Below are 23180 nucleotides of genomic sequence, written 5' to 3' on the forward strand. Positions count from 1 at the left end.
GTATATGTTGAGCATAAACAGACTGCCAGTTATTCGCTTTGCTGTAGGAATAATTTCCACTAGGACGTGTTCTATCGACGTAATGCCGGTCTCGTGCAGGAGCGCCGGTATGTTTCGTTTGATTAACGTAGAGATTGTCGCGTTGCCTGTGCCCGATACATCGGGACAGAAGGACGTATAGCCTGATAATTTGGCCTGCCCCCCCCCCCCCCCCTCTCTTGGAGTGCAATTATGTCTGGCACTTCGGAATTTTTATTTTGTAAGAACTGCTGGAGATTTCCCCTCTTACGGCGGAATTCGCGGCAGTTCCATTGCCATATGATGTGCGTAGTGTTTTTACCGCTAATCCTGGCCATCATTAGTCGGGCGGCTGTCAGGCTTAGTTACTTTAATGGGCCCTACGCTGGGCCTCTGTTGTGCGTTTTCTAGGGCCATAATTCTGGCATTACAATTCTCGGCAAATTGTGTGATCATGGTGTGGAAGTTTTTATGAATTACTTCGAATTTGAGATCAATGACCCTGGTGATTTTATCTATGATCATGTCTTCCCTGATATTACGCTTAAAGTTGCCGGCGCGGGCGGTTGTCCCCTGGGAATGAAGGGATTGTTCTACCGCTCTGCGTTTTGCGGGTAGGTGTTCGATATCGGAATCTGATTCAGCATCTTGTGCTGTAGGTTCTACAACTACCGGGGGTGCATCTATTTCTATAGGAGTCGTTTCTGGATCGGCGGGTGCAGCCGTTTCAGGCGGTGTTGCCTTGAGTTGAGCGATCTTGGCCTTCAGGGCCTTATTCTCTGCTAGTAGTGTTTCGAGCATTTTTTTTATTTTAGTAAGCTCACTGTTGTGAGATGAGGAGAGGGTGGGGTTTTCTGTCATAGTAGGTTTAGGCTGGAAGACTGCACTTGCCCAGCTCATCTTGTTGTTGTTTGAGGTCTTGCTTTCTTGTTTCGCTTGGGGTCTATGTTCCGATGGAAATCTGGTTTGAGATGCCTTGCGGCTTTTGGCCGTATTCCTTGATTTGGATCGGGAGGGGCGTTGGGTCTCCGCTGATTTTTTGCCGTCTTGACTTGATAGCAATGGGTCTCTGTCTCCGTCGCTCCGGTTGTGTAGTGCTTGCTGCTGTTGTCGCCGTTTTTCCCACTGGCGCTGTTTGATGAGGAAAAACGTCTGAAAGCGTTTCCGGCAGCGCTTGTCTCCCGTGGGGTGGTCTTTGCCACATAGCGCACAGCTGGGGTTGCAGTTGTGATTGTCCGTGGGGTTTTGGGTTAGGATGGCCCGACCCCTGACAAGCATTGTTGCTTGTCAGGGGTCGGGCATACGTCCGCGCGATGACCGATGCGGCCGCAGGCGCCGCACACTTCGACTTTTTTCTTGTGGAGGTAGCAGCGGTACTCCGCGCCCCTGTAGTAGACGTAGAATGGTACCTTTGGGCCTTCAAAGATGATGATGACTGAGTTGGTGTTTCCCATACGACGGACCTGCAGGATGGGGGGGTTCTTCTTGTGGATGAGGCTTTTGGTGATGTCTTCCGCAGTGTCGTAATCCGGAATATTGTGGATTACGCCTTTGAAGGTGTCTGCTGGTGGGGTTGCGTAGGCTTTGGCTTCGTAGTGCGTGTCTCCGAATTGGAGTTCTCTGATTCGATTGTATTTCTCAGCGTTTGCCAAACTTGGAGTGCTGATTACTATGATATTTTGTCCCACGCAGGAGCGATATATGTCGTCTTCCGCCTCAGCGATTGTTACTGTTGCGGCACGCAGTACTCCATCTCGAATTAGCGCGTCGCTTAGTTTTGAAATATTAAGCCCGTCGCGGGCTTAATATTTTAAAAAAAAATTGCATCCGATTCCAATTTTTTTTCTTCTCGCCGCAGCGCCATCTGTCGCAAATCGGGGGTACCCGCAAGCAGACGAGTACACGATCCGGTCACGGCGCTGCGGTAGGCCTCTATGGGCCGTTTCCCCACCTGTCTGTCTTACACCCTGGTTCCCACCTACGTTTCGCCAACTGAACTGGCTCGGTATGCACGCCGGCCAGATTGCACGCCCGCCACCGGAAACGAGCTTATGCACCCCAGGTATAGCACGCCAGAGAAACGTCAAACTCGGCTCGAGCTCGGCAAATCCTCTTGGGGCCTAACTCGAGCCGAAGGAGGTTTTACAGCGAAGCTGTTTATGGTTGAGGTTCCGTGGATTTTTCGCAGTGCGTCAACAAAAACTAAGGTCCCGAATTTGATCCAGAATCTCTTTATTCTATGGAAACGTCTATACGTCTCATCACTTGGATGTGCATTTTCAGTAGATTAGTTATCAACCGGCTCCATTTTCAAGATCAGTAGACTCTCAGGTAGATAATAAAGGTTTCTCAAAGATTTGCCGAGAAACGAAATAAACACTTGCTTTCCGGTGCCTGTACCAGTCGTCAATGGGCTGTCCACAAATTGCGGTCGTTGGCAGTACGCAACGTCTCCCAGCTCAATCATCGCTTGCTACTGAACACGGTAATCGTAAGAAAGATATCTCAAATACCCCGCTAAATGGGCTAAAACCCAAGATACCCGACGCGCGCGAAGGCTCCTCCTGAGTAAAACATACAGCATTGCGGTTAGAGCAGTTGACTTATACGGCGAGGCGGACACTGTTTTCAAGAGATAACGCATCTAAAATATGATCAATTAACTAACGTTACCTAATTAACTTCTCAATTAGAAGATTTAAGGCAGATGTTTATACCGCAAAATCGGAGGCAGTAGATATCGAAGGCCAGTCCAGTTCTTTGAAATCTTGGATCGAGCACGGCGTTCCAGATATCCGTCGCCAAATTTTACTCTATAAACTGTTTGAAACCAAAACGGAACACTCGAAGTGCGCCGGAAGGCAACCCCCGTTTCGTACCAGAGGCCGATGTAGTTATGACGACATTTCACTTTTTTTTCGTGAGAGCGCGAGAGAGCTGATTGCGATAGGCACTCAAAGGCTGGCTATAGATAAGGCGATAGAGCAACATATGTGACCGTGACAAGTTGATTTTCAGCATGTCCCTTTAATATTATTTTCCCACTGTAAAATCAGCTTAGTGTATGGGCGTCACTGATAACGCACCGAAAAATAAAAATTGCAGAGCCCATCCATTTCACGTAAAGATGGAGGACCACGACGACAACGATACGACAACTTTAAGCCAACTATACGACACCTATGAAATTTACATCGGATTGCAATTAAGACACGTACACGACTTCGTTGTTTAATCGTATTTATTTAATTCTCAGTGACCAAAGTGATCATAGCCTTATGGTCACTTATGGGCAAGTTCTAAACCCAATTCTTTTAGGCACACTTCGAGGATATATATATATATATATTGTTTTTGTCCTATTGAGCCCAAGTTTCTTTATTAGCATCGCGGAAGCGAAAGAAAAAATGGTTAGATCTGCGCTTCCTGCCCTCAGCCTCGCCGCAGCGCACTCTTAGCTGAGATAAGTCGGTGACCGTAAATGATAACACGGGATCAGGAGTAGTGTTATGCAAATAGTGGTTCGATTTGAATAGCGCAGCGTCATGCCTAGCATATGCACTGTTGAAAGGACTGGTTGTCTTGGCTTCCCCTTACACTGTCAAGGCTATTAATGACACAGCGCTATTCGATTTGAACCACTATTCGCACAACCCAGATCAGGACCTCACCATCTAATACTGCTAAGGAAGGCTGACTCACGTGGATTACCCCCTCTTTTTATTTATACTTGCCATGACCAATCGGAGTGAAGGAGCGCCGTTTAAACGGGAATTTTTTCTTTTTTTTTTTTTGTTAACATCCAAGGACGCATTTTTTTTTTCCAGATCCCATCACATAAGAGCTTCGCTGTAAAACTTGTCCCGGTCGCTAAGTTGTCATCTGTTCTTATCTGGTCAGCCGCGGAGCGCCGACCACTAACCTCTCTGCTGCGCTTACACGAACAAAAGTGACGCAAATGTCGTCATAACCACGTTGGCCTCTGGTACGAAACGGGGATTGTCCTTACGGCGCGCTTCGAAAGTTTGGTTTCGGTTTCAGACAGTTTTTTAAAGTAACATTTGGCGATAGATAGCTTGAACCCCGTGCTCAATCTAGAATTTCTAAGAACTGGAAATACCCTCGGACATTGACTGCCTCCAATTTCGCAAAGTATACATGTGCCCAAACCTTTTATTAATAAGTTACTTATCAAATTTTAGTTAATTACTCATCTTTTAGATGCACTATCTCTTTAGCATAGTAGCCGCCTGGCCGCAGAACTCATCTGCCCAACAAACCGCAATGCTGTAAATTTTGCAATTGTGTTTTAACATTACGTAAAGAATAAAAAAACGCCCTGTATAAGGATGGTGGTTTACTGAAATCGTTCAGCTGAGTTGGAGAAGTGTTCATTTCTGTTCGTTTTTTCCAGCACTAAAATATTTTCCTCCGTGTCCTCTAGTTTCGGACTGAAGTCATAATAAACTGAGCCCACCATTTGCAGGGATAATTACACCATACTACGGCTTAAACAAACAGCTCCATATCTGTCTCAAGAATACATAATGTCCGCAATTCTGTCTTGCATTTTTTCCCCTAATATTTCTAAATTATAATATTATCTTGCATAGTAATACTAGTGTGTGCCGTTAAACATATTTAATGTTTCAATAATTGTTCATAACTAGCATTTCATATGATTAAGCTACATTTGAGTTGAGTATCTAACGTCATTCATACAATAGTTTGATCACGTCAAAGTCTTTTATTAATTTTTTCGTAATACCAAAATGCGTTTGATCGCCTTCTGCGCAGTAAAATATGTTTCCGAGCCCAATTGTTGTTTATAGATTCACTTTTACCTCGATAGTCGCGTTTTTGTCTACTAAAATGTCTTCGTACGATGTCAAATCCACGCGATTCGCTCACATCCACACTGTGCTGCGGCGTCCGTCGGACAACGCCCGTGACGTCACCGGAGCAGTGCGGCTTTGTTTCTTGGCGGTGTTGGGAGCAGGGTGTCCAACCGGAACCGAACCGAACCGAAAACTGGAACCGAACCGTTATTTTTAGCCGAACCGGAACCGAATTGAACCGATATCTTCGCCGCCATTTTGTATCGGCACTATGATTAACCATGTGTCACGTTGTCACGTGACGCCATGGTGTCAATACATGCTGTCAAGTAATGTCACGTGACCCCGTGACGTCACGTTACTCGCTGCGTGAAATCGATTTAACTTGAGGAGTCACTAGATGTGTTAACCTTGTTGACAGCGCGACGTTACGTGACATCACAATTTTGTGCCCAGAGTCACGTGAAACCGTGACGTAAGCGATATTCATAACTCCGAGTTGAGTGCTCGGGTTCATAACATTCAGCATCGCCAAACATTCGGGTAACGGCTCATGTTCAATTAAATATGATAATAGCCCAGTTCGAACAATATCCGAAGCTCAGGCCAAGCTTTTGCTCTCCAAACCCTAGCGCATGACTATTATGAACACTGACGGTATATAATTAACGTCAGATCACGCGGCCGCTTGTTCACATTTCGAGTTGAGGAGGAGATCGACAGCTGTCTCTTTCCTTTATTTTTTCTGCATTTTCTATGGCGCAAGGGAAAAGCTCTCAACGTCAGGGGTTGCTTCTTAACAGTACTTACTGAAATCACAAAAAAGAAATGTTGCACGACCAATTTTACATTATTCAGGCACCCAAACATTTTTTCCTTGTTGCTGAACTGCATCCGAAAGATGTCCCCGAGAATGGAAGTATTGAAATGACTAAATGCGACTTATTAATATGACGTTACATAGAACTATACACGTGTGTAGAAAAGAGATACTTGAAAGAAAAAAAAGAGCCTCGTGGCCTCAGTGGGACAGCCGAACGTTGGCAGTCGCTTTAAGTCTCGCACGAGCGTCGTTCTCAAGTTATTGCCCATTCACTATATACTACTTAGAATCACTTCCTAACATTATTAACTGAATAAACTTGGCTTTGCTCTTCTTTCTAGGCAATGGCAGTCACCAAAAAATTAGGAAATATGAGCATCGTTCATCCTCTCAACTTGGAACCAGAAGCGGCCACGTGGCCTGGTGCCTATCTTATGTCGCCAACGTTAATCATACCACCGCGCTGGGGTTGGAAAGGAAGAAAACACGTGCTGGGGTGGGAGCTCCAGGCATTATTAGGTTTCGGTTATTCTCATCACCGCAGTGGTTGGACACGAGCCACTACCCAAGTGTCCGCCGAGGCATTGATTGTTACGAGCCGATGTACAGTGCTCACGCAGTGCTCGTGTCCAATCCATGAGCCGCGCTAAACTGTCGTCATGCGGGTGGTTTTCATCCCACAATAACGACATCCATCCTTGCGAAGTCAAAACTAAAAGAAATAGTCTCATTTTATCTTTGCAATTTCACCGCGACATAGAAGCTTCTGAATCAGTGGCGGCCTGTGCGAGTATACTTGAGCCAGACTAATAATAATAAAAATAATAATAAAAATGTTTTATTTTTCTTTAGTGCCCACAAACCGCTGTAACGCCTTTTGTGTGGTGCACTGTCATTTCGTGTTTACTGCAACACTATTAAACATACATTCATGCACAAAATTACACAGACATTTGTAAGGACACATATACAAGTTTACAGAGCCAATACAAGCTTACATTAATTTTTGGTTGGATAAAATATACTTTCTCAAGGCCGACTTGAAACTAACAAAATCAAAAAAAAAATATCAACATCACAATCGCATATAACATTATAGGCAGACTGCATACGACACAATGGCGACTATTCACAAATTCTTGTAGAATAAAATGTTAAAAAATGGCGACTAGCTCTGAATGGCACATGAAAGTCTAAATTCATAAGTAAATTTTCAGTATTAACAGTACCATGCACTGCCTTATAAAGAAAATGAATGTCTCTAACAGTCCTCCTTGTTGATAGCCTTTCAAGGCTAAATAAAGACAGCAACAAATCGTAACTAAAAATCAGGTTCCGACCAATGTATCGGTCATAAATAATTAGCATAAACCTCTTCTGCACACGCTCAATGATTTCAACTTGTGTTAAAGATAGTGAATTCCAACTAATCGAACCAAATTTAAGTCCTGAGCGTACAAGGCTCCAAAATAAACGCACTACAGATAATGGTGAAGTAAAAGAACTCGATAAACGTGTGATCATTCCCAACTTTCTTATCGCTGATCCAACGATCTTAGAAACGTGCGCAGTGAATGATAGAGTACTATCAATATACACGCCAAGGTCTCTTACCAGAGATACACGATCAATCGCATTCCCCTCGAGCACATAAGGCTAAAAGAAAACGACCCGCTTTCTCGATAAAGAAATCACTTTAGTTTTTTCAGGATTTATTGACAAAGCATTTTTTCACACCACTCTGAAATTGCACCAATATCAGTTTGCAATTGAGTACAATCAGTATGGTCTTTAATATTTAAAAAGAGTTTTATGTCCTCAGCAAAAAGAAGGACGTTTGAAACATTGACGTATGATACTATATCGTTTACAAACAAAATAAACAACAGTGGTCCCAAGTTCGAACCTTGGGGTACACCAGAAGTTGATGTAAAACACTTCGAAAAAGAGTTGCCAACACGAACAGTATTACTGCGTAAACTCAAGTAGCTCCTGAACCATTCAAAAAGCTTTGGGCACATGCCATAAAAAGAAAATTTGCAGAGGAGTAAAGTATGGTCTACACGGTCGAAAGCCTTCGACATGTCAAAATATACGGCATCAATTTGGCCTCTTTTTGTGACTATCGGCACAGAGAAATCTAGAAAAGAGCACAAATTTGTTTCAACGGACTTTCCCTTTAAAAAAACATGCTGAAAAGGACTAATTTTTTGACTGAGGTAATTTGAGATCCGGTTATGCATAACCATTTCGAAAAACTTCGCAAAACCGCACAATAACGAAACGGGACGATAGTTACTAACTAATGACGGATCACCAACTTTGAATATGGGCACAACTATAGAAGACTTCCACAAACTAGGGAAAGTACCCTTCATGAGAGATAGGTTAAATATATGTTCCAAAATGGGAGCAAATATATCGGAACAAGCCTTAATAATAAAATTGGGTATACCGTCAATTCCCGTTGAGAACTTGGGCTTTAATTTTTTTTTTTTTTTGCCTCAAAAACTTCTGAGACATGGACTGTAAAAGCAGATAAAAAGTCTGTGTTGTTAATGTTGTCTTATGCACCGGCAGTTCTAAAACTAGAATAGCAGTGACTAAAGTAATCAGAAAAACGATTAGCTATGTCAAATGGCCAGGACAAATAGCCAGTTGATTCACTTAAGCATAAGTTTTGTGCATTGTCGCGCATGGTGGTTTTTAGCATAGCGCCAGAATGTCCGAGGTTTTTTTTCTCTGGTTAAACTCTTTTCAACATTCGACGAGTGCAATAGCTTATCCTTTTTATAGACTTTTTTCACCAAAGCACGGTAAACACTGAATTTATCGTACCAGATGGTTAGTCCTGTTTTCTTATACATTCGATTACAGTGAGACTTATTGCGAAAGAGGCGTTTTAGCTCTCTAGAGAACCAGCTGGGATACTTAGGTTTATGTGCTTGCTGTTTCGGAATAAAAACGCTCATTGCAGTAGACACTACTGTAGTCAATTTTGTAGTGGCTGATTCAGCATTTTGATCCGATAAAAGCATCAGACCAATTATGCTGAGCAAGAGTATCGTAGAAAGCGCCATAGTCTCCATTTCGATAACAAAACGACAACAACTGATGATTTGCACTTGGCCTACATGACAAACAAAACTGAACTACAAAAGGAGGATGATATGCATCGACAGACACCAAAGGTATAACAGCCGGAACAAGATATTCAATGGGTGCATTTGATAAGCATAAATCAAGCACGTTATCAGCGGTATTTTTAGAAAGTTAAACTGCGTAAACCCACAAAAATTTGAAAAAGAAAGTAGCCATTCCGCTTTTCTAGAAGTAACACTATTAATATGCGACACCGCTTCAGTCGACCAATCAAGACCAGGAAGGTTAAAATCTCCATATATTTGAACTTTGTATTTAGAAAAGTCAACAGTATTACAGATGTCTCAAAATGGTCAATAAACGCAACGTCATCAAAAAGTGGAGGGAAATAATAGTTTCCTATCAAGTAGTGGAAACCGTCGCTGGCAGGAATTTCCACCCAAATACACTCGGCATAGGTTTCAAAATCAGCTCTTTGAAGCGACTGGACAGCACAGTCAACAGCCACCAAAACCCCGCCTCCAAATTTTTGACACGTGTATGCATAGCCGCGATCTGTCCTGTGACCAACGTAGTTTGGAGGAAAATATTCAACACTGGATATTCTGTCACAGAGCCACGTTTCTGTCAGACAAACTATGTCTATATCAGTTGAAAGAATACTCGTCATCAGTTCCGCTGCTTTTGTTCTTAAGCCACGAGCATTCTGATAAAAAAAACTTTTCTGTCTCAGGTACATATAAACGAGTCCTGTCAAGTTTGCCGTAAAACTTATGAAAAATAATCCTCTCAGGCCACACCTCAGGGACGTTTAAACTTTCAAACAAAGAGTAGTCACATTCGAGATGAAAAGACGCATAAGAGTTAAATTTAGGTTGTAGCTGCGTCACTGTTAGAGACCTGCCGCCAAGATGGGGCTTAACAAGATCCCTTGCGTCATCTGCTGTCGTTCGGGGATGACGTCTCGAGAGAAACAATGCCTTAGGTTGACGAGGAGCAGACGTCACCTTGAGTGACTTGGCCGTCCCAAGCTTCGGTGGATTCCGCTTCTTTCTCGCTACCATGGTGAAACCGTCGTCCTCCGGCACATCAGGCGTTTCATGCCAAGAAGGACGTGCAACCATAGACACAGAAGCACTGTGGCTGGCACTTTCTTTGCTAGAAGCCGGTTTCAGGCCGGAGATTACACTTGCTGCTGGTGGGTCAGGTACAACCAATGGAGCCTTCGAGGATGCCAGTGCCGCTGAGTATGAGCCGAGAGGAGCCGACGCAGAAGGAAGTCGATCGAGCATCCTCCTGTTCAGCAACGTCAACTTGGAACGCAATTGTCGATTTTCAACCCTAAGGCACTTTACCTCTGCTGTTAGTGCGTCCAACTTGACGGTCATAGTACTGAAGAACCGAAGACCAGTACGGCCTCTGAAAAGTCATAAACATTCCAGCGCGATATAGCTTTATGACCCCTTTAAACTTCACCTGGTGTAAAATAAAAGAAATGGAGGGTTGCTGTTAACAAGTGACAAATACAATTGTCGAGTTAGCACACCCAAACGGAGGAGGCCTCAGGAATACACAATATTTTTTTGAGAAGCCATAAAAAAGTGTATGGGTGCGCGCGCGTGTGTGTGTGTGTGTGGGGGGGGGGGGGGGGGGGGGGTTAGATTTAAAAACATAATGTGTTGTAAAGGTTCCTCTTCCCCGCATCTTCGGCGCAGACCATAAAGCGTGGCCCCGGAAACTACTTTGTTTGCAAAAACACTCTTGCCAAAAAGCACGTTTTTGTCGTGCCAGACCCTCGCGCCGTTCCTCACGACGATGCACTAATAATAATAATACGGGCATTTTAAATACTTTGCTTTCACTAAGCTTGAACTTGAAATCACAATCACCACCAGCATATAGTGTGATGACGTCAAATGCATACCATGTTTAACAGTTATACTTTCTGGTGAAATGCGATGTTCGCAACACTAGCAATAGATGTCCTAATTGTAAAGTTGTGCAGTATTTATAGCAGTCTCGCGGTGATATGCGGCAGCCTAGAGAAATGTTAGAGTGCATGACTATTGAAGCATAGTGTTGTAAAGTGAGGGTCCAAAACAAGTACAGGTAAAATCAAAAATAACATTAGCCTCCCGAGGCAGTATTTCGCGAAGTCTCGAGCTTATGCAAGCTGATGAAATGTGATTTTTATTAAGATTTTAAGCACATTTGTCTGTCCTTCGCGCTATTTATGTAAACCTAGGAATTTCATTGCATGAATCTTTATGCATCTCTTTTTGCAGTAAGGCGTTCTGAGATGGATTATTTAGAAAAATACCATTAATTATTTCTCGTTTTACCCATTTTGTGTATTTGCCTTCTGATCTGCCATCTGAGCACAGGGTCTTTTTTGGCGTACCCTGCAACCCGATGTTTCACATTGCCAATCAGCGAACAAAAAACACGTCTACGCAGACTCAACACCTCGCGTAGTTTCGAGCATAGGCGTAGACTTCAGGGGGGCAACGGGGCTCGGGCCCCCCTAATAAGATCAGGAAGGGGGGTGGGGGGGGGGGGGGGGGCAGAGCCCCCTAATAAGATCAGGAAGGGGGGGGGGGCAGAGCCCCCTCCCCCCCCGGGCTTGGGCCACGATCCTTACCGAGACGCTGTTCACGTGCCATGTAACGAGATTCTAGTAGTGGCATTTAAAAAAAATTACGCCTACGTTGCCTTCATTGACAAAATACATGGGAAATGGAATCCCAGCGTGCTTTCGTTAGCTTCGATCTCCAGTTCTGGCGAAAAGGTAACGTGCACCCCCCCCCCCCCCCCCCCCCGGGAAAATGGTCTACGCCGCTGGTTTCGAGCACCGTCCTACCATTTCGGTCTCAAGCGGTTATGTGACCTTTATAAAGTAAATTTTATGGATCATTATAAAAATATATTGAATTACTAAGTAAATATTTGAAAACATGAATAAAGGGCCGACCCCCTAAAGCAATGCTCCCCCCCCCCCCCCCCCCCGAAATTATCTGAAAGGTGTTCCGCCAATCTTTCACGGCGTTTTTATCCTCGACAGGCACGTTGTAAGTGATTTGGGACAGCCTTACACACATTTCTGATTTTGAAGCTTATTTAAATAACTATGTGTTCCCAACACATATAACATCTCAAACATATAGAAGTTTGTTATTGCCTGTTTTATGTTGTGAACATAAGTTTTATATGTCTGTGGGCTGGACAAAAACGAGGTACACAAGGGCGCACGGCGGAATTATGACGATTACACACGCAAACCATCAGAAAGTGTCTAATCAAGTAGCTGCCACGTCGAGTAGGACATGAAATACTCCTTCGTTTTACTTAGCAGAAAAGAATGTTGATGAACGCTGAAGCTTCGCCCTTGAAAAAGGGGAACGCGATAGCGTTAACGAGCCTCGTTTACATCGCTTTCTCACTCGCCGTGCAAGTCTGCTTCACGTGGCCTAGTCAGGAGCGTGTCTGACTCGCAACCGAAGCTTCGTGGAATCGAATCCCGCCTAAAATTCTTATTTTTTCTTTAAGGCAAGGGAATTACTTAATAAAGTGAGATCATCTGAGACATACGGCGACCTTTAATTCGCATTACATGTCATGTTTTAATCACTTTTATTCCACGCGTGATGTCACGTTTCACGTGAGCATTGTGGGTTGCTTGAAATTCCTGCGCCAGGGCATGTAGCTGTGACGTCATGATCTTATGGACCAATCAGGTTTTCCCAGTCACGCCACCAACATCTTTTCTGTGACATGAGCTCCTTAACGCTGTCGCGTTAAAATCATTAATCAGCAAGGGTGATGCTTATTTGCAAATCAAATCGACCGGCATCTTGTCAAGAACGAACCACAACAGGCAGGCTATGTCAGCTTATCCTGTGTAAGAAAATGTTCACTTTCACTTGGGCAAGCGCTTTTTTGGGCCAGATTCGATATGAGTGCGAAGTTGCGTATAGTTTACAGTGAACTCTTTCGATTACTCCCTTCTGCATAATTAGTAGCATGCACCGCGGTGCTTAGTGTAAACAATGTTTTGTTAGAAAAACACGCGTTGTGATCGCCGCTCGGTGCTTCCACGAAGGGTAGACTGAAAGGGATTGTCCTAAAAATTTCGTGACATTTTGAAAATGTCATTGCTTTTAGCTCAGTTGTTTCGTCCTTATATACTCTGCCTCACCTATATATATATATATTGTGAAACGTATTTTGTAAACCATATTTCTTGTAATATATGGCCACGAGGTGCCCGTTTCATGATTTTAGGTGTTGCAATTTATTCCTTGGTTCAAGGACACAATCCAATCACGATTTAACTTTTAATACTACCGCACAAAGTTGTGCCACTCACGGGTATTTTATGCGTCCTACCACACTTCGCGACAACAATTTTACCGGGCAAATAGATCAGCTTGAACTTTACGATTCCACTCAAACACGAAAAAAGGAGAGGAAAAGACGGTATAGTTCTAAATTTCAAGCTGATCTATTTACAGGTATGTACCAACAAGCTTAACTCTTTATTGTTGTACTTGAACATTTTGATTCAGATAAAACATATGTCACTATTAAAGAAAGGGATGTTGAGTCGTATAAACCCGACGTTATGTACGTTAATGTAGATTTTCTTCTACTGTTGCGTCGAAATTAAATAACTCATTTTCATATTTTTCGTACCTGAAAACAAAACTGAATTGCAGGGACGATGGAAGAAACTATACACAGTTAATCGTTTCACGGCTTTCATTAAATAGGGTCTATTGCCGGAACAACGCAGAAAATATATTCTCAATTTAGCGATTCAAACCGGTTCGAACCGTTATTTTTTGCTCCCCGGAACTGAACCGGAACCGAACCAAAAGCTGTGAACCCGAACCGGAACTGAACTGATCAAAAATTTCGGTTCGACACTCTGGTTGGGAGGGCTCGAACACAGCCACACACTCTCGCTCGGGCCGTAGGAGCAGAAAACATGCCGGCCTACACCGTCCTTTCTTAAGCGCGAGACAAATGCGCGGAAAAATCCATCCAATCCGACGTCCGATCCGGCGATACGACTGCCTTATCCGAAAAATTTGGTCGCTTCAAACGTCGGATCGGCGATTCGGCGTGCGTCTAACGTGCCAGATAGTTTCGCACGGCGGACGGATTGTCGGATGCGTCCAGCCAATGACAGCACAGCTAGCGCGAACGTCATGATGACGTACTGGGTCTGGCGGGACGAATAAAAAAACGGGACGGGTGACGGGAAGCCGGACACGTGGATCCCGCTGACCCATTCGAAAAAGATGGCCCCGGCAAAAAATGCACGCGCCAGCGAGAACGAGCTCCCAACTTCGCTCGTGCGAGCTAAACCGTCAATCTGGGACCAGATATTTATGAACGCGGACCTCCGTTGGAGTGCTTGGATCTTCTGGGCGGAGCCAAACGGATCGTCTTGTCGTATGCAAGGTCAGAAGCGTGTGTCTCAAACTGTCGCGTGCGGCAATTCGGAGCGGCGTTCGGACTGTCGGATCGGACGATTTTGCCGTCCATGTGCCTCACGCTTTAGTGTTGTTTACGTCAAAGTATTGTCCAGCTCATTTGCACATTTGCATTAATTGCAGTATCATAATAAACCCATTCTTATTTACTCTAAAACATGTCCGGCGTTAACGACTCAAAAGTGGGATCACCAGCGAACGCCACGAACGCAAAACGATCGTCTGCCCACCTCAACAATTGTGCCTGGGACTCGCAACGCAGCACCTTCGACCGCCGCGAAGAGCGAAGAAAATGGCTGAACAAAGACAAAGGGGAGAAGACTGGGAACGTGTTATTGCGCGAATCCGGCGAACTCCAACTCCGTCTAGAACGGGACCTGATTCAACGCTCGACGTGAAGACGATTCTCCAGATCGCAATCCAGACGGCGGTGAGAGAAGCTATCGGCGGCATGGCGCTTCCACGGACGTTGTCGGCGGTCGCTGTGCCCGTCACCGGCGACGGAGAGACGGCGCAGCTGGTGCCTACGTTCGACCCGCCCTCATCATGATGCCCGACGGATGACGGGTAGATTCGACGAATCGACGACCTTGCGGATATCTATCTACCAATGCACCTAGAGTTTGACGCCCTGCAACACGCTCACGAACCTCCAGGGACCAGCGAAAATCTAGTACAATCCCCAGCCGACGAGGGACAAGACGTGGGTGGAATGGAAGAACTGAAGCGTGCTTTCCATCGACAGCATAAGGTACAACGTCTGGATCGCGACATAGAAGCTCTGCGTGGCAAGCGAAGTGAGCCAATCGAGTCTGCAACAAACTTTCAAAAGCTCACCGGTATAACCTCTGTGATGAAAAATGCGTTGAGTACATCCTAACCCGCCTGAACGAGAAAGACACTATCAGGCAGGTCAGGATGCACACTTACCACCCTCCGAAAGAGTTGCTTCATTGATTGAAACGCTTAGAAGAACGCCTCGGCAGCATGGTGCCCCCAGATTCCCCGACGTTGAAGGGAGACCGTCTTCAAATTTCATCGGGTTCATCCGCCACCTTGAGGATTTGCTTCGACCTTGGACGCACACCTTGATAGGCCGGACCCTCTTCCGCTCAAATTTATGAGGAAAACGGTCTTAAAGGCCGACGACCAGACTCGAGATTCTACAAGGCAGAAGATCCTCCTGACCATGGGGTAGAAGAAACAGGCAACGGTGGACAGAGTAGAAGAGAGGAGCGGAGGAAGCGAGGAAAAAGTGGAAAGCGCGAACTGGTCATCGATCTTTAAACGAAAGAGGGGCGCTCTGCTTCAACATTAACGACTACGGTAACGTATTCCTCGACTGCCCGGCGCCTCAGCGGAAGATGAGGTGCAGCGTTGAAAGACTCGCGTGAAAGGTGAAAAGGTGAAAGACTCGCGAAAAGTTAAAAGGCGGACCGCGCGTTAACCAGAGCGTGCACTCCTAGAAAAAAGTTTCTAGCACTTAGCAACAAAAAGCTAGTAAATGCACAACATTCACTACCTTGTCAGCTAGTGCAGTTAGTAACAGTCAAGTTAGTAACGTTAATAACTTAAGAAGCTAGCATTGGTCACTAACCAACCTAGAATCTTTCATCATTTTTAGCTAGAAACTGAGACTAAAGCCGGGGTGGGGTCAGACTGCTCGCAGATCATAAAAAGGACAGTCCGCAAGCAGGAGTCACCGCAATATCCGTGGTTTGAATGCCGCCTGCCAATCCTTGAGCTCATTTCCATGCGGCATTCGAAGCACCGATGTCGCGGTGACTTGCGTTCGAATCTGTATGTAGACTGTCTTTTGTGTGAGGTATAAGCAGCGTGACCCCGGCTTAACATTCACAAGAGTTAGTAACCGCTACTACTTCAAAGCAGTATCTGCTTTTACCTTGAGAAGGAGAGGAACCTTCTTCCGTGGAAAAACGTAAGACGTTTTATTCTTCGCCGATGCACACCGTAAAAACAAAGGAGTAATTAAAAGGGTACTCCGAGATTTTTTCGCATGGTCCTCACTTTGCCTGAACATTTGCTGAAAGCACAAACAAACATAGCTGAAATCGCAAATATTAGGACAAAATAATATTTTCGCGAAGTTATTTACTTTACAGTTTTTGTCCTTACAATGTTTTTCAAAATGAAAGTCTGTACCTGCAGCAAGGAAAAAGTGACGCTAGCAACAGGCAGGGGTTCACACACGATAGCAAAAAAAAAGTACCTGGCATAGCCGATTCTTCACACTCCCTGCTCGACTGGCAAGCCTGCCTTCCACTGGCTTGACGGCACTGAAAATTGCGGGTATATTTCAATGTTGGTTTTTGCATCGTTTTCATTAGCCGATTTCACAATAATTTTTTTTTAATTTCACGATACTATCTAGCATACCGGAAAGAGTAAAAGCCGGGGATTCAAAAGATGCACTTCGTTGCGGTAGCTACAAAAATCGTCGGAGTTCACCTTTAACGATGTGTGGTGCCAAATGTCACTCTCGAAATCCTAATCCCATGTGGCTACCATTCAGTGTCAAATTCAAAATTGGCACAAAAAGTATTGTCGCTGTGATAGATTTTATTTCCACGCTGATTACATGCACAATTGCACACGCATTATACATATAACACAGAAAGCGATAGAGAACACCTGACACACACAAAACACGCACGTGACGACTCGCTAACCCAATCGCTGCCGCCAATGGCTACCCATAACGTTTTTAAACTCCTCAAGTCAAAAAAGTCGGTTGATCACTGACCACCTTGTCCGTCAACGATGGTACAGGTTTGATGCTGCTTCCGCACCAATATTGTTCTCCATTGTTGTTGCTAAACATTCCAGAGAATGTATCTCTCGCTAGAAAGCAGTGTTGCTGGCGTTACAGGAAAAAAAGCAAATAAATACGTTACTCGTTACTTGAAGAAAAAAAATGCCCTACCGTCCTACGTTACCTCAAAATAAAAAGAACACGTTACCGTTACCACTACACACAAGATCTAACGCACGGTACTTGTATGTCACTTTGTTAGGTATGCATTCACACGTTTTACTGTCTTGACATTACAGGTTGCATATCCGCTTTGTTTCAGGAGGCGTTATGTTCATTCAGAAACTGAACATAATTACTTTAACATTTTGACGGTTTCATCTAAATATACACGAAAAAAACACAAATAAAACGCAATAAAAGTCTAAAATTCACATGGCTTGGCGCCTAGAAACACGACAACAATTAAGGTGTAATTTTTTTTAAGTATTGGGAAGAAAAAGTAACGAGTAACGCAACTACGTTACTCGTCAATCGGAATAACTAAAGTAAGTTGCCCGTTACTTTAAAAAAAGGGTAAGGGGTACGTTACCCATTAAGGGTAAAAAGGTAACAGGTTAACGGTCACGCAGTTACTTGTAATGCGTTACCGTCAACGCTGCTAAGAAGTAGCGGTACATACAGTAATTCGCGACAGTCTATAAAACAGCGTCCACATAGGCTCCAAGCAACCACGTTCTCGCTTCCCCGCATAGCAGCTGCAGTTACTACTTGTTGCGCGTTTGAGGTAGTAGATAGAGTAATTAGGTAGTAACGGTCAGAAAAAAGGTTGTAACTGCTGCAGGTACTAACTTTTGCTACCTATCGCACGTTCGAGGTAGTAAATGGCTTATAAAATGTAGTAAGGGTCAGAAAAAGGTAAACTTCTGCAATTACTAACTTTTCCCTGGCTTTATATTTAAGGGTGCGGTGGATGGTGACTTTCATGCCGCTGAAGCTATCAATGAAGGATACTTCATTCCTGCGAAAATCAAGGGTCATCACACACGGGCACATGCCGACTTGCGCAGCCAGTGTGTCACTCCGGCAGGAAGATGCCGACCACCTGAGTATCGTCTATACGAAGCTGGCAACGCCGCTTACCACCACAGGGAATGGATCCTGTCCCACCGTGCGGCGAGGCAGGTGTTTCCATCACGGTGTACTAAGCGACGGAAGACGTTCAAGCGTGTGTGGTTCCCAGCAGATCGCAGTCCATAACACTTCTCGTGGGCCAGCCCTTCACGGAGCAACCACACGTTATTGGTGTAAGACGGCGGAACCCAGTGACATTCTTCGAGGAACGCAAGAACGTCCGTGAACAAGACGGCAAGCTGCATTCCGTCAGTACCCCCGATCAGCCACAACGATATCTCTGACCCTGGGCTAGCGAATCAAGGGTAGTGCCCCTGAAGTAGATAGGATTCATCAAGGTCTATGTCAAGGGCAGTGCAGACCACACGGATGTGTTTGTCGAAGTTCAAATACTAAGAAGGACGTGAGCACTGCATACCACCACGATGTGTTTTAAAAGTTGATGAGGCCAACGAAGCGCGCTTTCCTAACTGAGCATGTCAAGTCAAAACCTCGACCTCAAAGAGTACGAGCGGGTAGCACGAGCGGAAGTTTGTTTTCCAGACGACGAGCCCTTCCCGAAGAGATAGTCGGACACCAACGCAGCTGAGCGGCAGCTCCTGTCGAGTGAGGAAATCCAAAGGGACTGGGTGTCACATTTGAGCAGCGAGAGGTACTCGAACGCCTTAATGATTTTGGAAATCTTGCTTCGTATGCAAGATTTCCAAAATGGGACATTCAAAAATGGCCGAAATGAAGATCGAGCTGACGACACCGGGGCCGGACAAATGGCGACCCTATAAGTTGTCTTTCGTGGAATACGGAATACCTCAGAATACGCGAGCCCTATCCTCATGGTGCGGAAGAACACGGGAGATCAACGACACTACGTGGACTATGCTACCCTGAATCTTCTAACAAGAAAGGACACGTACTCACTGCAACTCATTAACGGCCGTTTGAAACGTGTTTGAGGAAAGTGCTTCTTCCCGAGCCTTGAGCTGGCGTCAAGTTACTACAAGATACCCATGTCAGACGAGTTGCGAACCAAGACCGCATTCCTTAATCCAGCGGCCGTTAAGAACGTGTCCGAATACCATTTGGGGTCGCAAAGGCTCCGGCGGTGTCCCGGGGTACGGTCAACGCTATTATGGGACCATTGCGTTACTCCGTGGCACTTACGTACATGGACGACATCTTACTTCCAACAGCGACCGTAGAGGAGGGACTCAATCATCTCCGGGTAGATCATGACGTTCTTCAAGGAGCAGGCCTCAAGGAGCAGAACGTTGATCCTTATAGTCTTTCTTATTTACAAGATGAATGTAAAGCGCAGTCTTAGATACATTTCTACTTGCATTTTAAACTGCATTTTGTCTTATTGTTCACAGCCATTTGGGCGTCTTAAGGGTTTTAGGACTGAGCAAGTCTGAAAGGCTGAAGGGTCAGAAGGAACTCAGGGTCTGAAAGGCTGAACGGGTTTATGGGGCTGACAGGGTCCCATAATACATCAGGCCTGAAGGGCTATTAACGCGACAGCGTTAAGGAGCTCGTGTCACAAAAAATTAGGCGTCGGCGTTGGTGGGACCGGAAAGTCCTGATTGGTCCACAGGGTCATGACGTCGCTGCCACGTGTAGCATCACGCGTAACGTAGCATGTGACGTCATGCGTGTGACGTCACGCCACATGTCCTCGGGCGTAAATTTCAAACAGCCCAAAACGCTCACGTGGGACGTCACGTGAAACGTTACATCACACGTGTTATCACGTGATGACACACGTGACACGTGACGGAATGCTGACTAGGCCACTCACACACGCTTGCAAGGATTCGGAATGAGCGCGCGTTTATATGAGAAGGCTTTGCGAACGGGGCGTGAGGACGCAATACCGTTCCACACTTAATGGCAAAACGTATAAACGTCCTCAAAGTTATTTTTTTAATAGAGTCCTGCCTTTAACTTCGGGGCTACATCGCACTAAAGTCTAAGCGCTCTGCCAATCGCACTTTATTATTACGCTGAAAAATAAGCGCTAATCATTTTTTTCGGACAAGGTCTATGTAAGCAGTTTTAAATAGACTAGAATTTCGTGGATACCTTTAGGAAACAACGTTCAGCCATTAAAGCGAGAAAGCTCACCGCACACCCCAAACCATAAAGTAACATGTAACTAACGAGCGGACTGGAAATTACGTCCTCCTCGTGTTCCACGAATGCAGGTACCTTTCTAAGCTTGAGTTCAGCGTTTGTTGCCTCGTACAGCCCAGACTCGAAGATGGCCATCAAGACACTGTGGAATTCGATCATGTACGGAAACGCCTTCAACACGAAAACCCCAGAGGAGATAGTGCCGAAGTGATTTTTACCGCGCGCGATTCCCTCCGCTCTGATATGGCGCGGCATTTTGTTGTCCACTGGGGTCACTAGCAAAAACACGTGCGTGCCTCGCCTAGCTCCCTGGATGCATTTGTTGTCATGGGCCCCGGCCAGGCAAGACTGGCCGCAATCATCCAAGAGATTCTTCAGAGTGCCCAATGTCCCGTTTCTACTTTCCCTAATCCTGCGGTGCATGAATTGATGTTCGAGCACGCAGGGGCGTATACGGCCGGCTCTTGCTTGCCTGTCCACGTCTTCGGTCGTCTCGATAGCTCTCTCGACGCTTGGCACACTCACCACCGAAGTTACGTCCGACTGGATGTAGATTGCAAGAAAGAACATCCCAACGAGCCAGGAGGCGCATAGCCGCTTGTTGCCTACATGATTCATAATGCAGCGGGGAAGTGGCGAACTATGGCCAACAAAAGATGCGAACAGAAACAGCGCTAAACGGGAGGTGTCCGTCGACTTTCTTAACCATCCAGATTTTACCAGGTTTATCTTGACTATAATGCAGGCACTCACGAGCGTAAGTGGGACAATATAGAGCATAGACGGTCCCATTCTCAGAATGATCGAGGTAGTGCGGCCTTCCGCGCTGTAAAAACCTAACCAAGCGTCGCCAAGGAAAGCGTTCACGTGTAGGTACAGACTCCTTTCCAAGGTGAGAGTGTGGGCGAAAATGGAGATGTCTACTTTTTTCTCCAGAATGTCTCGAATAAGCGAGTCGCACTTTTCTACTCCCTCAATGCTGGTGTACTGCTCAATGGTGACGTTCAAGTGACGAAGAGAGCGGATTATTGTAAGGGGATGCGGTAAGTTGTTACCGTTCAAAAGAGTCTCACCCGAGACGCTTTTCACATGGGCGAGTAGAACAAAGGCCTTATGTCTCAGCACAGTCCACAACCTTCGCCGATCCTTGAGAAACAACTTATCGATTTCCAGTGCCGAGCGCTTTGTGCAGTTCCAAAAGTCTGTTTTAGGGACGTTAGCTGTTGTCGCGTTCAGCGAAATCAGTGCGCAGCTTATATCCGGGTACTTTTCGTACGGAAGGACGTCACCTGGTTCCAGAACGAACAGCATGCGCACAAGGGACAGGTAGATGATGTGAGGCTGGAGACATTCGAGGATGATGGTTCTCTGCTGCTCTGTGGAGACTGGTACCAGGACGATTACCTTCGTGTGAGACGTGGTGTGATTCTTGAGTTGTTCCACTTCATGCCTTCCGAAGCGGGTCCACACCTGGACAGGAAAGGGCAGCCGGGCGATCCACGCCATTGATATTTCACTGTGCAGTTCGTAAAGTGCCAGGATGACAGTGGAGGTTCCTTTAACCTTCAGCGTCTTCAGAACGTTTGTAGGGCCGAGATTCGAAGCTCCATGACAGATAAGGACCATGGTGGCTGCAGCGGTCACTATTATCAACGCCTGGTTAGACATCGTTCTCGGAGTCCCGTCCAGAACGAAAGATCACGCGCGTCTCGCGAAATAAGTGCGGTGCGGTAGGTACGTCGTGGTGCGCGTTGCTATGGTGTTAGTATCGGCGACTTCTGGCTGTGATGTCTTTGATGCGTGTGTCCCATTTCGTTTGTGGCTACGTGTCTGTGAAATAAACATAAGAATGGTCTGCGGAGTTTATTGCGGAAACGATGTTTTCACACACGATTGCTGAGCACAAAGAGATCGACCAGTGTACGATCTCGTTTCCGAACTGTCGGCATGGTTGCGACCGTTCGTATATCATGGCTGAGACTCACGGTGTACAACTGATGCAAACTATAACAAAGGCAAACAGGGCGGCCACGCCTAATGCAAATAGAGCTAATGGAATCAGACTTCTAACGTGTTTTCTTCCGTGTTTTCTTCCTGTAGCTACACGAAAATATGGTAGCGTAAAACTCCCGTCCTTCAACAAAACGCTGGGAAATTTAACTGAACTGATGAAATCGAAAAGTCTTTACGTTGTCGTCGAAAAACTTTTGGAAGCATAAATATCATAATATTAAGCTTTTTCTGTGCTTAAAAAGTAAAAATCACTCAAATGTCTTCTTCTAAATTCTCTCTACCTCTCTCCTCCTCGGCAACAGTGCATTGAAGTGTTCATAACAAACCTTCCGTTTTACAGCGATAGCAGTAATCGGCTCTTTCCACCATTGTAAATGACATCCTTTGTTGATGCTGTTGTAGTTGATGTTGCCTACGTTGTAGTTGCCGATGTAGGGCGTCCGTCGTCGATGTTGCCAAATCTTTGAAAGAAATCGCCCGACGCCCGCTGCTGAGGATCTCGGGTAGGGTGCACTAGAATGGCGAAGCGTGCCGTCCGGCGGCCATGAGAATGTCGCGATGTCCAAGCGCGCCGGTGAGGGCGCCGTGGGGCAGAGCGCGGCCATCTGATGGATTACAGAGGCCTAGCGGTCGCAACAGAGATTGTTTATTCACTGTCAAAAAGCCCATATTCTTCGTTAGTTTGAGAAAGCCTGTCACTTCCACGGCGGAACCATTCAACTCCCGGCCGCCGGAAAAAAATGTGACGGACAGCCTCTAACGGTTTCCGATATAGTAGCGCACAGCCACTTCAGGAGTGACCCCTCAGCGAGTGCCAAAAATACGCGCGGTGGCCTCTCCGCGAAAAAAAA

General features: G+C 45.6%; 1 pseudogene; it reads right to left on the reverse strand.

The window, feature by feature from the left end:
• Nucleotides 1-342: 342 nt before the first annotated feature.
• LOC121047120 lies at nt 343-21984 on the reverse strand (annotated as a pseudogene).
• Nucleotides 21985-23180: the final 1196 nt, after the last annotated feature.

This window comes from Ixodes scapularis, unplaced genomic scaffold, assembly GCF_016920785.2.
Source record: "Ixodes scapularis isolate PalLabHiFi unplaced genomic scaffold, ASM1692078v2 PGA_scaffold10__122_contigs__length_95168666, whole genome shotgun sequence".
Classification (NCBI taxonomy): domain Eukaryota; kingdom Metazoa; phylum Arthropoda; class Arachnida; order Ixodida; family Ixodidae; genus Ixodes; species Ixodes scapularis.